The sequence below is a fragment of the Lagenorhynchus albirostris genome, chromosome 8, assembly GCF_949774975.1.
Source record: "Lagenorhynchus albirostris chromosome 8, mLagAlb1.1, whole genome shotgun sequence".
Taxonomy (NCBI): domain Eukaryota; kingdom Metazoa; phylum Chordata; class Mammalia; order Artiodactyla; family Delphinidae; genus Lagenorhynchus; species Lagenorhynchus albirostris.
Genome location: NC_083102.1, coordinates 4,510,727 through 4,529,211, shown reverse-complemented (window position 1 = coordinate 4,529,211; position 18,485 = coordinate 4,510,727). Strand labels below are relative to the sequence as shown.

The window sequence follows — 18,485 nt, the reverse complement described above, 5'->3', positions numbered from 1 at the left end:
TATATACCACAACTTCTTTATCCATTCCTCTGTCGATGGACATTTAGGTTGCTTCCATGTCTTGGTTATTGTAAACAGCGCTGCAATGAACATTGGGGTGCATGTATCCTTTCAGACCATGTTTTTCTCTGGATATATGTCCAGGAGTGGACAGGACTGCAGGATCATATGGTAACTCTATTTTTAGTTTTTTAAGGAACCTCCATACTGTTATCCACAGTGGCTGTACCAACTTACATTCCCACCAACAGTGTAGGAGGGTTCCCTTCTCTCCACACCCTCTCCAGCATTTACTGTTTGTGGATTTTTTGATGATGGCCATTCTGACCGGTGTGAGGTGATACCTCATTGTAGTTTTGATTTGCATGGCTCTAATAATTAGCGATGTTGACCATCTTTTCATGTGCCTCTCGGCCTTCTGTATGTCTTCTTTGCAGAAACGTCTGTTTAGGTCTTCTGCCCATTTTTTGCTTGGGTTGTTTGTTTTGGTGATATTAAGCCTCATGAGCTGTTTGTAAATTTTGGAGACTAATCCCTGTCGGTCACATCATTTGAAAATATTTTCTCCCAATCTGTGGGTTGTCTTTTCCTTTTGTTTATGGTTTCCTTTGCTGTGCAAAAGCTTTTGAGTTTCATTAGGTCCCATTCATTTATTTTTGCTTTTACTTCCATTGCTCTGGGAGGTGGATCAAAAAAGGTATTGCTGCGATTTCTGTCAGAGAGTGTTCTGCCTATGTTTTCCTCCAAGAGTTTTATAGTGTCTGGTCTCACATTTAGGTCTTTAATCAATTTTGAGTTTACTTGTGTGTATGGGGTTAAAGAATGTTCTAATTTCATTTTTTTACATGTAGCTGTGCAGTTTTCCAGCACCATCTGTAACTGAAGACATGAGAGATTCAGTTTCCTGTTGACCACATGAGAAATGAAGTCACTTACGTTACAGGGATGTGGGGAGAATCAAATAAGGGAACACGTAGAAGTGCTCTGTTGGCCGTCTGCACAATCACTGTTGTTATGATGGTGTCTAAAATTTTGCAGACGTCTGTGTAAAGGAGCATCATTCGTGGAGCATTTGTTGGCCACAGTAGTGGGTGGTAAGGTATGGCTACTATTCTAAACATTTGCAATTCTGATGCAGAGACAAGACATCCACATGACATCGTAAATAACACAAGGTCATGTGTAGGTGCTGTAGGATGCTAGGGGTCAGGCGTTCCAGTCAGCCCGGGCTGAGCATCTGTGGCGATCTGCAAGGGTGACCTAATCATTCAGACCCAATGGGAGGGGTATCAGAGGACTCACCAGGAAGGCTGGGTGCACAGATTTGATCGAGAAGATTAGAACACGATGGAGGAGTGGGTAATCAGTTTCTCTGAAATTCTAATTAGGTGCAGCAATTGGGATCTGTAGTTTTTTCTTCTGTGCCATCTCGACAAAACCAATTAAGTCTTATTGCATCTATACATCACCACGTGTACAGGCCATAAGCAGGAGAAGGCCTGTTTAACTTGTTGCCTTTTGGCTTTTAATGGAACATCCATTTATTCCTGTGTATTAAGCTCTTAGTGCGTATTGGATATTACCTTCCATTTTTCCGTCAAATCCCTCTCCCACTTCCCCTTTCTCAGGCATCAGGGAGGAGTCTCTTGTGACTTTAAAAATGGTGAACGTGGGACCTCCAGGAAGTAGAGGAATGAACCAGGTGCTCACTAGACATATGTTGGACCCTCCCAGAGCTTTCTGATTGGGTTATTAAATTCCTCAAGGTTTTAAAATTCTACAATCAAGCATCAACGTTATTAATTCCACAGTCTGTTAAGAAGTGGTCCCATTTAGGAATATTACTCAGCCATAAAAAAGAATGAAATAATGCCATTTGCAGCTCCATGGATGGACCTAGAGATGATCGTACTAAGTGAAATAGGTCAGACAGAGAAAGACAAATATCATACAATGCCACTTATGTGTGGAATCTAAAATAAGACACAGATGAACTTATCTATGAAACAGAATCAGACTCACAGACAGAGAACAGACTTGTGGTTGCCAAGTGGGAGAGGGGCTGGGGGAGGGATGGGGTGGGAGTTTGGCGTTAGCAGTTGCAAACTATTATATAGAGAATGGATAAACAACAAGGTCCTACTGGAGAGCACAGGGAACTACATTCAATATCCTGTGATAAACCATAATGGAAAAGAATATAAAAATAGAATGTATATATACGTTTAACTGAATCACCTTGCTGTACAGCAGAAATTAGCAGAACATTGTAAATCAACTACACTTCAATAAAAAAAATAAACAAAGATGTCAGACCCAAAAGAAATGGTCCCATTGAGAACCTAATGGCGTAAGCCTTGTTCAAAGCCTACCCAAAGGCATTGGCAGATTAGATGAGCAGCCCTTTCTAAAACAGGGAAGGAAGAGTCATGGTACCTGTGATGGTTATTTTATGTGTCCACTTGGTTGGCCTCTGGTGCCCAGTTGTTTGGCCGAACACTAGTCTAGATGTTACCATGAAGGTGTTTTGTAGATGTGATTCACATCTACGATCAGCTGACATTAAAGAGATCGCCCTCCCTGATGTGGTTGGGCTGCATCCCATCAACTGACGGCTTTACGAGCAAAAACTGAGGGTTTCTGGGGAAGAAGGAATTCTGCCGCAAGCCTGTTAACATAGACATCCTGCCTGAGTTTCCAGCTAGCCTGGCTGCCCTGCAGATTTCAGACTCAAGACTGTAACACCAACTCTTTCCTGACTTCCTAAATGGTCAGCCAACACTCTTAAGTTTCAGATGCGCGAAGTCCCTCCAATCATGTGAGCCAGTTCCTTAAAATAAATCCCTCTCTGGCCCCTGCCCTCACATCCATGCACATCTCCTGCTGGACCTGCTATTGGAGCCCCGACTGACACACCTGACCTCCAACCCCCTCTCTCGGGCTCAGGGCATCCTGGGAAATTGCCGGCAATGCTTTCCTCCCGAGCCCGGACCCGGCCTCAGAATCACCCAGAGGATACTAGAGAGGGAACCTGTTTGCTTTTCTAATTGTAGGAGACATTCTTCGTGGATGTTGACTAATAAATCAGTAATTGCTCTCGTATTAAGCACCAGTTAATTAAGTTTTCAGCTAATGTTTGTGGGCTTCTGATGCCACAGTACTCTGTTTAAGGGAAAAGAGATGGACAAGGTACAGAGCATGGAAAGATCTGGGCTGAGCTGGGAGCTCCTGGGGGCAGAGGCAAGGGAGTGGCCAGGGCAGGGAGGCATCACCAGTTCCCATGACCTCCACCACCTGCTACCTTTGATAAACCGCAGAGACGGGAGGGAGGCAAGGCGGGATGCATGATGGGCAGAGGGAGGGGACCGCTTAGGCACCTGTGAGCTTGAAGCCAGAGAAGCCTGGGTTCACAGCGTCAGAGGACGCGCCCACCCCATCCCCCTTTTTAATGCTAGTGATCGTCAAATGACCTCTTCGAGCCAACTGGGTATTTCGTGACGGCAGTCACTGGGTGATGAGGGAGTCAAGTCTTTAAGCAGAAAGGACAGCGGGCCGAGGAGGGTGTAGAAAGCAGTGATCGTGTTGTGCTCTGGCGTGTGGGAGGCTGTGGAGGTTGGGGGGGGTCTGACTGAAATAACAAATGATGCCTTTAATAAAGGAGGAGGAGCTTTGACATGAATAGCAGCCCAAGATTGGAGATTAATTTTTTAAGTGTTTTCTAACACGAAAAATGTAGCAAATCAATTCCGACCATTAGGAATTCGTGAAGACCTTCTAAGAAGAGCTCATTGCCAAAGGCAGATAAGGGAATTCGTGGTGGCTCTGAAGGCCTGGATACATGTGTCTCCAGGCATTAAGGGATTGGCTTGCTTGCCCTTTGAACCCAAGTCGTCATCCTTGAAATATCTCAGGGAACGTGCAGAGAAAGCCAATCTGGGTGAGGAAGCTGCATTCCCACACCCACTGCGCCCTCACCCGGCCCAGCCCGGCAGCTCTGATGGGGCATCTAGGGGCGTGTGGTAACGGGCTGGGTCTGTGTCCCCCTGATGCTCCTGGGACGTGCTGACCTCCTGGATGGTGGCTGCTGACCACTGGCAGATGTGATGGGGCCGCTGCAAACGTGGACAGGAAGCAAAGGGCTCGGGAGCCCTGGACACACGGGGAGCTCCTGGGACTGGAAAAAGTGAACAGTGGGTCTTGGATCATCACACATCACAAACCAGGAACATTTGGACCGTGGGCTGCTGGCTCCTGTGGGGTTTTGGATCTAAAGCACAAACTCATGAAAATTCCCCCTTAATCTTTCTTTTCCTTAGTAATTTTTTTTCATTTTTAAATAATATTTTTTATTGAAGTCTAGTTGATTTACAATGTTGTGTTCATTTCTGCTGTACAGCAAAGCGACTCAGCTATACATATATATATATTTTTATATATATATATATATATATACATTCTTTTTCATATTCTTTTCCATGATGGTTTATCACAGGATATTGAACATAGTTCCCTGTGTTCTACAGTAGGACCTTGTTGTTTATCCATACTACTTATAATAGTTTGCATCTGCTAATCCCAACCTCACACTCCATCCTTCCCCCAACCTCCTCCCCCCTTCCCCTTAATCTTAAGTTGTTCAAGCACACCGTTTAAACACGGGTAAAGGACCTTGGCCTCTAGCTTTGATGTCCTCAGACCCCTTCCTCTTCAGCGCAAATCCTGCTTCAGCTCCTGGACCCCTGACATTGATGCTGGTCCCTCGTCATGGCCATCTCTGCCTGATTCACCTTCCTGTGGGTTTACTGCTCAACTCTCGAGCTGTATGTTAAATGCCTTGATGGTTGCAATCGTACTCTACTTTGTAAAATTCAATAATAAGTAGTAATGATGGCCATAGGTAGCATTTACAGTGTGTCACGTCCGGACACGGATCCATTTAATCCTATTACAAGTGAGGACAGGCCCTGCATGTATTGAATGTTTGCCGTGTGCCAGGCACTGAACCAGGCCATTCACCGTAGTTTGATTATGTCATCCTCAGATCTACCGAGGGCCTAGTGTGTTGTTTTTTTAAAAATTGAAGTAAAGTTGATTTACAATGTTTACAATGTTGTGCTAGTTTCAGGTGTACAGCAGAGTGATTCAGTTATACATATATATACACATATCAATTTTTTCAGATTCTTTTCCGTTGTAGGTTATTACAAAATATTGAGTATAGTTCCCTGTGCTATACAGTAAGTCCTTGCTGTTTATCTATTTTATATATAGTAGTCTGTGTATATGTTAATCCCAAACTCCTAATTTATTCCTCCCCCCCTTTCCCCTTTGGGAACCGTAAGTGTGGGTCTATTTCTGTTTTGTATATAAGTTCACTTGTATCTTTTTTTTTTTTTTTTTAGATTCCACATCTAAGCGATATCATATGATATTTATCTTTCTTTGTCTGGGCCTAGTGTTCTTATTCTCACGGGGGGCTGGAGGTGGGACCCCGTCAAGTAGGGAGCAAGTGGGGGAAGAGGAGGACTTAAATATAACAGGTCCTCGACCCGGAACCACAGACCGCCGGTTCCCAGGGACCTCCAGAACGGGAAGACCACGCATTGCTGTCGTGCGATCCCCTCAGTCTGAGGTACTTTGTTACGAGAGCCCTAGCAAACGAATACAGCATTCATGGTTCAGATGCTCAGAAACGCTGGTGCCTCCAAACCACCCCCAACGGCCTGTGTGCTGACTTTGACCACAGCAGCCTGTGATCCGTGGAGTCACATGCCGGGCTGCTTCGTAGAACCTTCCATGAACTTTCTCCTTGAATTGACCGGCGATCCTGGGGGTGGAGGGTTCTCAATATCTGCCCAACTAGCTTGGAAAAGAGGGAGAAGACTGGGACTATGCTTAAGCCTAGAACAAGTATCTTCCCTTGGATGTCATCTGATGCCTTTTATTAAAAAATTTTTTTTGGCTTTATTTTTTTATTTTTAATATAATTTTAAAGGGTACACTCCATTTACAGTAATTACAAAATATTGGCTCTATTCCCCGTGTTGTACAATACATCCTCGTAGCCTGTCTTTCACTCAGTAGTTTGCACGTCCCACTCCCCCATCCCTATATTGCCCCTCCCCCTCCCTCTCCCCACCTTTAGCCACTAGTTTGTTCTCCATATCTGTGAGTCCTGCTGCTTTTTCGTTATATTCACTGGTTTGTTGTATTTTTTAGAGTCCACATATAAGTGATGTCATACAGTGTTTGTCTTTCTCTGTCTGACTTATTTCACGTAGCACAACACCAATAATAATAATAATAATGACATGGATTGGTTTAAGCACTTATACTCTGCCAGGCACGGTTCTAAATGCTTTCTGTGATCAATTCCTCTAATTCTGACAAAACCTTGTGAATTGCTATTGTCATGGCCAAACAGAAGCATGAAGAGGCACTTCCTGACTAGCATATACTTTAATAAACAACGTTGATTTTAGGTTTTTGCACCTGAAAGGCCTTAAATATTAGTATTTGGTTTTTGTTTTCACTATTCAGATAAAATAATTCTGGCCCTCATCTCCAAAATTTGTGGGAGGTTTGGCATCTCATTGATATTTTGATGATTTTGTGGGCCGAGGGGGATATATACTCACATTTTTCCATGCATAGAAGTTGAAAATACTTACTTTAAAATTAGGGATGGTGATAGAAAGGAAACTGGGTGGAGACAAATCAATTAAGAACTTGGAAAGCCAGCTCAAGTAATCTGCCGTATTCATATTCTTCAGTACCTTGCCCCAGCAAAAACATAAGCTATGCTGTACGTAATGAGATACTGTTCACATTTGGATTAAGGGATGGGTTTGCCAGGAACCTGACTGGGGTGCTGATCTAGAATATATATTTAGACAATATTTAAGTAACTCAGAAACACAGTACCCGCTTCCCTGTATCCTGACATAATGAACAAAATGTAAATTATTAGCCCCATTCATGTGATAATAGACTCATAAAAAAATTCATTGCCGTCCACTCCAAATAGGGTAAAATGCTATATGATGCTCAAGGCATTTAATGAATGTCTTATTTGGAACATAAAGAGATATAATATGTTTACTAATAGAAAAGTCATTTCTTTCCACCTTTGCTAAATATACACTGGTCGAATGTTAAAGACTTGCTCTGAAGGGGCATCATAGTCCTGATTTTCTGGGCAGAACTTCATTTCTCTGTCTAGCTCTGTTTTACAGTGCACTGGGCTGGCCCCCAGCAGTGTCTGTGTTGATGTGCCCTCTTACCTCTCTTTCTGTACACCTTCCACATTCTGAGACCCCCCCATTGCTATTCCTCACATACCTGGCTTCCTAAAGCTGCTTTTGTGACCCTGAAGATTGCCCCAGTCAGCTTTCACATGGGGTCACCAGAAAAAAATACAGGACACCCAGTTAAATGGAAATTTCTGATAAACAACAAATAATTTTTTAGCATAACTATGTCCCATGCAATATTTGCAGCACATTCCAAACATTGTATGGGACAAACTTACACTAAAACGTTATTCATTGTTTACCTTAAACTTTGTTACATTTGGCAACTTTCCTTGCCCTGGTAGACCTCAGTAGTGATTTTGAGTAATTTCTTGGTAGAAAGGTGGGTGTGTGTATGTGTGTTTGTGGTGGAAGTGTATAAATGACTGCTTGGTTGGGTAAGTTAATCTTTGGTTTATACTTTAACAACAAAATCATCTCTTAGTGAAAACAAGAATATGAATGGTAAGCCCACTGTACAGAATGCTGTCCTGTACACGACATCGCTGGACACTTTGACGGTGCTTGTGAGAGGCGTGTCTCTTTTCCTTTATCAGTGAGCACACAAGAAGGTCAAGTGCCTGTTCTCCACATCCTGCTTCTCCAAACCATAGGAAGCTTTCTTTTGGTGCAATCCACTCATGCCTTCCATTAATTAGTACATAATGGTGTTTAAAAGACCTGAGCTGAAAATCTGGAGGCCAAGATTTCAATCCTGGGTCCTCACTTATTGTGTGAACCTCAGTGTATTTATTTATTTATTTTTTTATTGCGGTACGCGGGCCTCTCACTGTTGTGGCCTCTCCCGTTGCGGAGCACAGACTCCGGATGCGCAGGCTCAGTGGCCATGGCTCACGGGTCCAGCCGCTCCGCGGCATGTGGGATCTTCCCGGACCGGGGCACGAACCCGTGTCCCCTGCATCGGCAGGCGGACTCTCAACCACTGCGCCACCAGGGAAGCCCCTCAGTGTATTTCTTAACCTCTGACCCTCAGTTTCCTGGTCCCCAAACGGAGGATGTAAATTGAGCTGTCGAGTTTGCCGGGAGGGGGAAAGCTGATAGGGATGCGAGAGTGTGAGATGGGCCGTCTCTGGGTACTTGGTCCTTCGCTCTCTCCCCTGCCCTTGCTTTCCGACTGCTTAGGTTTCCGGGGGTTGGGGGAGCGTCACCCGTCAAGATGTGTGATTCCGGATGCCCGCGGTCAGTCTGACCCTTGGAAGCAGGTTTCCAGGCCGCGTGTCCCATAGGCGGACACCAGAGGGCGTCCTAGCACCGCCGTCCGCTCTGGTCCTGGGCGGCTCGCGGATTCTGGCTCCGGGCTGACCGCCGAGTGTGCGGGGCCCGCGTGGCTGCAAAGTGCTGCGCTCACGATCCATCCTCAGAGGGCAGTTCCGAGCTGAAATCTGAGGGAAGGGAGGACAGATTACATGCATTAACGCTTCCAGGTTATTTAAAAACCTTATCACAGCACGGAGTGGTAATGAACCAAATGGGATTTGGGTGACAGAGAGCAAACTATTTTACGATTTTACCTTCAGAGACAGTGTGCCCTAAAACCCTCTTGGCTCTTTGGAAACAAGAACTCAGAGCCATGGGCCAAGCCTGGGTCCAAGGGCCCCCCCTCTCCCTGCTGGCCGCACACCCAACTTTCTCACTGTGCGGAATTCGCCCGGGAGGTGTGCCCAGATGCCTGAACCCAGGAGGGCTGAGGTGACTGTCACCAAATCCTCGTGCTGGGTGGGGGGGGGGGGTCCAGGAGCCTCCCTGTCTCAGGGCTACAATTTTTTTTCTCTCTCTTTCTATCTCTCTCACCACCCCACCCCCCTGTGACTCACCCACCAGAAGCCGCAACTCAGAGGGGGGCAAGGGGCTGCACCCCAACTGTAGGATTGACCCCGATGGTGAGAAAGGTCAGCTCAGCACAGGAGTTTGTATGCACGATGGCGATTCTGAATAAGGAAGAGGGTAGAGGATCAGTACTCACTGCTTAAGAAGGCATGAAGGTGTGTCATCCATTTAAGAAAGCTTTTAGCTTAAAATGGATAAAATAAGGTTTTGGTGAATGAATAAATGGAACTAATTGAGTCATCTAGAAATTTTACATAAGGGACCATAGCTGAGAAGTTGCTGTGTTGATTCGTAAAGACAAAGGTCCTCTGTACTTTGCGGGCTTTAATGGATGGTAAGGATGAAAACGTTTCCGCAGTGCCTCTGGGAGTGAGTGTTATCAGGGAGTGGGCACAGGTGGGTGCGTGGGGATGGAGAGACGGCAGGAGGGTCCCTCCCCTCCATCCGCCCGAGTTGCTTCCCCCTCCTCTCCCTTCTCCATCCATCCCGTTTCTAACATCCGCTTTGCACTGTGGTGTGTGAGCCTGGATCATGGAAACCCTATCCTTCACTTGCTACACCCAAGGTGCCCACCGCCGCACTGATGGGCTGGAGCTGCCTTACCATCTCACCTTGAATGCGCAGGTGCCCAGAAGGAAATATTCAGCACCTTCTCGACCCTTGAGATTTTGTAGTCTTATTAGGAAAACTATATACGTTAATATGTGATCGAGGTTAAGCCTCTGATCTATCTACAAATGCTGCAGGATTTCAGAGGAGAAATGAGAGTGAAAAGATGGTATTTGGCTGGGCTTTCGCTGTCAGGTGAAATATTTTGGAGGGGAGCCCAGGTGGGGTGCTGGAGCTGGCATTATTCTCAGTTGGAGAGATTGGGGGTGAGCCGCAGTGCACCCCACCAGCAGGATGATGTAGAGAAATGACCTTCTTTTACATAAGGCAGTTTTTATCTGACAGGAGAGCTGAGAACGCAAACACCACTTCTCAGAGAACAGACCAGTGCGCCAAGGTATAGGACTGTGATCCCACCTGGCTGTTTCACTTGTCTTCATAGGAGTCTAAGATTGACCAGCAGATTTAACTGAAGTTCTTTCAAAAGAGCATCTAATCCATACCAGGTTTTAAGTATGAAAACCAGAACATTTAGTGGGCTATATTCTATGGACCTTATGCTGTATACACATCTTAGGCACAGAGCTATGGCTTTTGAAATACATACAGCACTGCCTGATCTATGCCCTTGGGTTGTGCAGTCTTGTCCTTGGCGATCTGGAGAAATTGGAAGGTTCTTCATCACCAGCAGGCTGTGGTCAGCACTGGAGATAAGAGGTCGCAAAGCTCCTTGAGGCCACAGGGGACACGTTGGACGACGGGATGGAGTAGTAGTTCTATTGTCCTAAAGATAATAGAACTTGTTAGATGCCCTTTCTAGAGATAGCGTGCCTAGTAATGAGTGAGAGTTGGACTGTTCCCTCAGGGAGTGTGGTGGATGCTGCGATGCACCACATACATCCCCCTCCCCCCCGCCCCTAGTGATGAAGGTCTTAGCTCCAGCAGACACCTCTCAACCGGCAGCCCCTATGGGGATGCCTGGGCTGCAGCCTCCCCAAGGTCACATCCGTTTCATGGACCCCTGTTCTCCCACCCAGTCCCCCTCCAGTGACTCGCTGAAGTGGGGGGAGGGAGGTAACAGAGTCACTGCCCTCTGGCTTCAACTTGGATCAACTCTGAAGGGTGGTCCCTGGCTCACAGCCTCCAGGCAGGGTCAGCTGAAGTCTTCTTTAGACTACATCCGGCTTGACCCCTCCCTCTTGACAGTGCTCCCCTCCCCTCCCCTTTCCTCCACTTCCCTTCCTTTCTCTCCCTTTCCCTCCCTACCCCCAACCCCATCCCCACCCCCACCCCAACCCCATCCCCACCCCCACCCCCAACCCCATCCCCACCCCCACCCCCAACCCCATCCCCATCCCCACCCCCATCCCCACCGCATCCCCACCCCCATCCCCACCCCACCCCACCCCCACCCCCACCCCACCCCCACCTCCATCCCCACCCCATCTCCATCCCCATCCCCACCCCGACCCCCAACTCCACTGCCGCCCCCAACTCCACCCCCGCCCCCCTCCCCACCCCCACCCCCATCCCCATCCCCACCACATCCCCAACCCATCCCCATCCCCGCCGCATCCCCACCCTCATCCCCACCCCCACATCTCCGTCCCCACCCTGCCCCCACCCCAACCCTCATCCCCACCCCCATCCCCAATCCCCATCCCCACCCCCACCCCCGTCCCCACCCCATCCCCACCCCATCCCCACTCCCATACCCACCCCCATCCCCTCCCCACCCCACCCCCATCCCCATCCCCATCCCCACCCCCACCCCCATTCCCAACTCCACCCCGACCCCCAACTCCACCCCGACCCCCAACTCCACCCCGACCCCCAACTCCACCCCCACCCCGATCCCCCCACCCCACCCCTGTCCCCACTGCCATCCCCACCCCCACCCCCATCCCCACCCCCACCCCCACCCCAGTCCCCACCCCCACCCCCGTCCCCACCCCCATCCCCACTCCCACTCCCATCCCCATCCCCATCCCCACCCCCACCCCGACCCCCAACTCCACCCCGACCCCCAACTCCACCCCACCAACTCCACCCCCACTCCGATCCCCCACCCCATCCCCACCCCCATCCCCACCCCCATCCCCACCCCCATCCCCACCCCCATCCCCACCCTCACCCCCAACTCCACCCCCATCCCCATCCCCATCCCCATCCCCACCCCCACCCCATCCCCATCCCCACCCCCACCCCTACCCCCACCCCACCCCCACCCCCAACTCCACCCCGACCCCCAACTCCACCCCCACCCCCAATCCCCGACCCCACCCCCACCCCCGCCCCCCTCCCCACCCCCGCCCTCCTCCCCACCCCCACCCCCGTCCCCATCCCCACCCCCATCCCATCCCCACCCCCATCCCCACTCCCACCCCCACCCCCATCCCCACCGCATCCCCACCCCCACCCCCATCCCCACCCCATCCCCACCCTCACCCCCAACTCCACCCCCACCCCCCACCCCCATCCCCACCCCCACCCCCACCCCCAACTCCACCCCGACCCCCAACTCCACCCCAACCCCCCACCCCCCCACCCCCACCCCCACCCCATCCCCACCCCGATCCCCCCACCCCATCCCCACCCACACCCCAGTCCCCATCCCCACCGCCATCCCCACCCCCACCCTCACCCCCAACTCCACCCCCACCCCCATCCCCACCCCCACCCCCAACTCCACCCCCACCCCCACCCCCACCCCCAACTCCACCCCAACCCCCCACCCCCGCCCCCCTCCCCACCCCCACCCCGATCCCCCCACCCCATCCCCACCCCGATCCCCCCACCCCATCCCCACCCCGATCCCCCCACCCCCATCCCCACCCCCACCCCAATCCCCATCCCCACCCCACCCCCACCCCATACCCACCGCTACCCCATTCCCATCCCCATCCCCATCCCCACCACATCCCCACCGGCACCCCATCCCCATCCCCATCCCCACCGCATCCCCACCCCCATCCCCACCCCCACCCCCATCCCCATCCCCATCCCCATCTCCATCTCTATCTCTATCTCAGACTTGGCCTCCCAGGACCCATTCTGACAAAGTGGCTTATGGTTTCACAAAGGAGACAGCCCTGTGATCACGTGATGGCTGTGTGGTCTGCTAGTGCAGAGGTGTGCATGCCAGAGAATAGGGAGAGAGGATTTTCCCCTCTTCGGGGGGGTGGTCACATCAATCTGAGTGGGACTTTATTATTTTTAAGGATGTAGGAGTTCCCCAGGTGGCCTGGAATGAAGAGGCAAAGGCACAGAGACTGGTGTGCAGAGGGAGGTGAGCACTGCAGCCAGAGGTTGGGATGGCCCGGCACGGGTGTGGAGAGACCAGGCAGGACCCATGGAGCCTTGGCTGCCATGCTCGGGGCTTCACCCTGGAGCCAGTGGAGGCCATGGAAGGACTGCAAGCAGCAGAGGAACGTGAGCATATTTCTCTGCAAGAAAGGCCATTATTGTAGCACAGCGTCAACTGGGGGTGGGAAGGCAGGGTTCCCACCGAGAGCTGGAGGTCCAGATCGCTCCTCTCTGCTGATTCAAATGCCTCCAGGCCTCTAAGATACAACTGGGATGCCACCTCCTGTGAATGGATGTCTCCTTTCCTTAATGCTACCAGACCCCCTGGTGTGTATCACAAAACTCCACACGTTCTCCTGTGGATTCCTATACAGCCCCTGTAAGTGCATCAGTCATGGGGTGTGCCATTGGTCATAGGATATGCCACTGGCTATAGGTTGTGCCAGTGGTTACAAGGTATGCCTGGTCATAGGGTATGCCAGTTGGTCTAGGTGCGCCATATTTGAGGCTGCCTCTGTTCTCTGGACCAGATCGCACTTTGACTTCTTTTAATCACAGAGAGAAATTTTAAGACACCAAGATGTAGAAACTGGCTCATGTGTTTGGAAGGCCCTATATGTTCTACCAAGGGCAGTGGTCGGAGAGTTTCCAGCTTGTTCTGCTTCTCGGCCCTGCCTCTGGTGGGGGGGGTGACTTAGAGTTGTCTGAGCAGGGACTTCCCTGGCGGTCCAGTGGTTAGGACTTCACCTTCCAATGCAGACAGTGCGGGTTCGATCCCTGCTCGGGGAGCTAAAATCCCACATGCCTCGTGGCCAAAAAACCAAAACATAAAACAGAAGCAGTATTGTAACAAATTCAGTAAGACTTTTAAAATGGTCCACATAAAAAAAAAATCTTTAAAAAAGAATTGTCTGAGCAGTGCTTTGCCCTGGGGATGCACACAGAGGCACACAGAGCAACGGCAGAGGGGCTTTCTCACAGAACGGGCAGACAGAAGCCTGGCCCCCTCACCAGCAACACCACAGAGGGGTTCTCTCCATTTCTGTCGTGTTTTTAGCCATTAGAGACTTGAGGTGAAAACCAAGGACAACCTCTTTACCTTATTCGGAGCACAAAGGGTGCCTCTCTCCCTAATCTGTGACTTCTCAGGGGAGAGATTGTCGATGTTGGAGAAATCCAATTACCTCTTTCTTTTCTCTCTAATCTGTATATATCAGAAAGAGCATGCAAGCAGGGTTTCCTTCCTCAGGGCCGGTAATTAGGAGATAAGCATGTGTTCGTATTTTCCATTGGATGAGGGCCTGTCTTCCTGGAGAAGGCTGGCACCTGGGTGGACCTTGCCATCAGCTCTGTTGGTGTCGCTTGCTCCAGGAGGGAGGAAAAAGGATTATGTAGTAGTTGGGGGTTCCGTCCCTTTTGGGAGTTTTCCAAGTAGTTACCATTATATGATTTATTTCATCTTCAGATTTTATTGAGGGCCTATTATATGCCAGTGTATCCGTCTTCTAGGCCTGCCACAAAAAACTACCACAGACTGGGTGGTTTAAACAACTCAGATTTCTTGTCTCCTGGTTCTAGAGGTGGGAAGTCCCAGATCAAGGTGTCTGCTGGGTTGGTTCCTTCAGAGGCCTCTCTCTTCTCAGCTTGTAGACACGTGTCTTGATCGCCACATAAATGCATGTTTGCCTGTCTTGTATGCACGTCTGACTCTGTGTTAGAATTTCCGCCTTTGATAAGGACACCAGCCATCTTGGATGAGGGCTCCCCTACTGACCTCATTTTAACTTGATTTGCTCTGTAAAGACCCTATTTCCAAATAAGACCACGTCATGAGGTACTGGGGTCAGGGCTCCGAAATACGCGTTTCAGGGAGGACCCAGTTTGATCTCCAACAGTTGGCGGGATGTGAAGTCCTTCTTTCCCCTTTGCCCCATGTTTGAGGGTGTCTTGGTCTATATTTATATCTATGCCTAAATCCCTATAATTTGCAAGAGCGTATGCATGCTTCCCCAAACCATGCAAGAGATGTGTGGAATTTCATTCCTGTAACAGGTCAGCATCGTGACCCATAAGCCCAGGAAGAGAGAAGCGGAGTCTGGGTGGCCAGCACTGCCAGGCTGCCGGCCTGGCCTCTGCCCACAGATGCACATGCACGGCCAGAGTCTCCCTCATAAAAGACGTCCCTCCTTTGGACCTTAATTTCTCTCTGGAGCTGGAGGCCCCGTGCTCAGCGCCTCTGCTCCAAGCTCTTAAGCACGACCCAGATCACTCTTTTGTGTCCTTTCCAGAATTAAAAGAAACTTCTTGGTCAAGCCTGCAGTCAATGACATCTTTTCTGGTGGAAAAAAGTAAACTACGTCTAACATCTGTGATTCTAACGCGCGCTCTGTGCCGTGCAGCCCCTCCCCCGCCTTCTCCAGGGAGCCCGCTTGGGGCTGAGCCACCCGGCTTCCCAGCGAGGACCCAGCGTGGACCGGGCTTCCAACAGATCTCCCCCACGGGAGGGGGAGGGAGTGGGGGGCAGCTGCCGAAGGCGAGGGGCGCGTGGAGCTTTAGGGATAAGTTGCGGGTTTTCTTGCAGACATTTGGCAACTGTCTGCCAGTGTAACTTAAATGGTTTTCTTTTCTTCTTTTTAAAAATTTATTTATTTATGGCTGCGTTGGGTTTTCGTCGCTGCGCGCGGGCTTTCTCTAGTTGTGGAGAGTGGGGGTTGCTCTTCATTGCGGTGCGCGGGCTTCTCTTTGGCTTCTCGTTGCGGAGCACGGGCTCTAGGCACGTGGGCTTCAGTAGTTGTGGCACGCGGCTCAGTAGTTGCGGCTCGTGGGCTCTAGAGCGCAGGCTCAGTAGTTATGGCATGTGGGCTCAGTAGTTGTGGCACATGAGCTCAGTAGTTGTGGCATGTGGGCTCAGTAGTTGTGGATCGCGGGCTCTAGAGTGCAGGCTCAGTAGTTGTGGTGCACGGGCTTAGTTGCTCCGCGGCCTGTGGGATCTTTCTGGACCAGGGATCGAACCCGTGTCCCCTGCATTGGCAGGCGGATTCTCAACCACTGCGCAACCAGGGAAGCCCATAAACTGTTTTAAAAAATTAAATTCTGTCCAAAGTTTCCAGTTTAGAGCCGCAGACGGTGTGTTGGTTTCAAGCTGTTTTTCAGGATGATCTACTCAGAACTGGATCTGTAAGAAGCAGCCAGGCCGAGCTGGGAGGGCAGGGCAGGCGTGGGAGTGAAGTCAGCCGTGTGTGCCTAGCTCCCGCCCCATCCGTCACCCGCAGCCCCGGGACCCTGGGGACCACTGGCAGTATCAGAGGAGCGCACAGAGTCTGTGTTTCTGACCAGACTGTGCATCTACTTGACCAGCTCTCAGATAAGACAGCCGTGCAGCTTCCTTGTAGAATTACATCCTTCTGGCATTTTCTCTTGGAAATCTCTGAAGAGATTCTGAGAACAAACAGCTTCTTGGTGCAAAGATTCTCATCAGACCGTTTATTCTCTCTCTCCCCATGAAGTATGTCGGGAGTAAAATTAGAGCCGATCATGTGTCTGGCTACAGTCACCTGGTTAAAGCGCTCAGTCACCGGGCAGTTGTCACTCAGAAGGTGGTTTCAGAGACCCTCCCCCTGCCTCCCGGCAAAGCCACCGAAGAGCATGTTTTCCACTGCCCCCTCTTGTGCGTTCGTTATTTTATTTATGTCCCTAAAAATGGCCACCAGGTTCCCTGAGTCCCCATCACTGTATTTGCTTCTACTCTTGGGGAGGGAGAGGGACAGTGTGATGGGGGAAGCAGAGGTCGGCGGGGGGAGGAGGCCATCTGAAAGTGGCGGTGTGAGGTGGAGAAGGCCTCGGGACACGTGGTGGTGAGGGATGTGTCCTGGGAACCAGTGATTGCTCAGGAGGCAGGAGGGGCAGGGCTGGTAGGGGAGGGAACGGGGGAGGGCAGGTGCCCAGGGGAGGTCGAGCCCTGCCACCCTCCGGGTGGGGAGATGGGCCTTGGGGAATCTGCAGGCAGCTGCGGGGCAGGGGATGGGAGGACGGGGTTGAGGGGCTCGTGGTGATGTGGTGAAGAAAGGGAGGGTTTTCTCCAGCTTTGGCCCTGCCGGAGCTCCTGGACCCTCGCTGGGTGGCCGGGCACCGGGCTCCTGGCTGCGGGCGGGTCAGCGTGTCCCCCATGCATGGGGCCTGCTTTTAAGTGCTCGCGTATTCCAGGAGGTCACGTTCAAAGCAGGCATGGACCACCATTCCAAAAATATAGTCCATGGATTCCCTTACTTTTGGGGAGCAGTCATACCCCATTGTGAGTTTGTGGCCTGTTATGAATGACGTGGAACGTGGTGGCTTCTCTCAATGGACCCCATGCCCTGAGCGACCCTGACATTCCCCACCCCAGGCCCCGGCTGGCTTACCTCCTCCAGGTCTTCTCCATCACCTTTTCTTCCAAACCCACCTGTCCCCTGTCCCCCGAGGATGTTGCGAGGTGGGTAGTTAGCCGTCTGACAGACTCAGGGCAACACTGACCTTCTGATCTGGGGTTATGGCATCAGGATGGTGACTTGGGACGTCAGCCCGACTGCGAATTGGCTTGGTTTCTCTGTATTTCAATTGTCGTGTGCCGTGTCAGCCAACGCCTGGCTATTCCAACAGTCCAGTGTTGCCGGGTCTGTCTCCGTAACAGGGCCCTGGCTGGCCCTGACCTGCAGGGTGGCCATGGGGCTGAAATGCAGACACAGCTGGTCCTTGCTTTAGGAGACAGGCGTGTTCCTGGAAAGCCACACATTGCAGCAGATTTTCCCATGAAAAGTAATGGCAGGTGAGGCGGTCCTAGGTGTGTCCCTCTGCATGTTTCTACTAACAATCAATATAACATTTCCCACTATTATTTATAACAATAGCATACATTAAGTGACAATGAAAATACATAACGCACAGTGTGGGCGCTAAGAGGTGGGGTTCTGGAGTGGGGCTGGGATCAAATTCCAACCTTTTCTTTTCTGGTCAAGAAATCTTTGGTGAGTTACTTCACCTCCTCTGTGCCTCACTTTCCCACCTGTCAGATGGAGGTCCTAATCGTTGCTGCTTCATAGGGTTGTCTGAGAATTCAAAAGGTGTACATTCCTGGCTCATTGTAAGTGCTGGATAACTTTTAGTTAAAGGTGTTCCCTATAAAATGAAAGGGATAAAGAAATATGCGTGTGGCTTCCTTTGGTTGTAGAGGTCTGTAGGGCTTGCTGGAAAGAAACAGACGACCCTGGGGAAGACAGGGGGGTGACTGGTGGTGGATGAAGGAAAACATCACAGAGAAAGGAAGGGGGAATCGAAGGAGAGAAGGGCCACTGTGACATCACTGACACATCACGATGACATCATCAAACAGTGGTGTTGCACTGTTGGTGGGAATGTAAATTGGTGCAGCCACTATGGAGAACAGTATGGAGG

The 18,485-nt window shown here is 50.6% G+C and overlaps 1 protein-coding gene across 7 annotated transcripts in view; it reads left to right on the top strand.

Annotated features, from left to right (window-relative positions):
* ACTR3B (actin related protein 3B) overlaps positions 1-18,485 on the top strand; it is a 227,737-nt gene that overhangs the window by 80,116 nt on the left and 129,136 nt on the right. The window contains exon 13 of one of the 7 annotated variants that reach the window (XR_009541872.1): positions 5,403-5,931. The exons of the other annotated variants lie outside the window; for them this stretch is intronic. The gene's annotated coding sequence lies outside the window, so the exon portion shown is untranslated. Of the gene's footprint in view, positions 1-5,402; positions 5,932-18,485 lie in introns of those variants that run through there. 7 annotated transcript variants of the gene reach the window in all.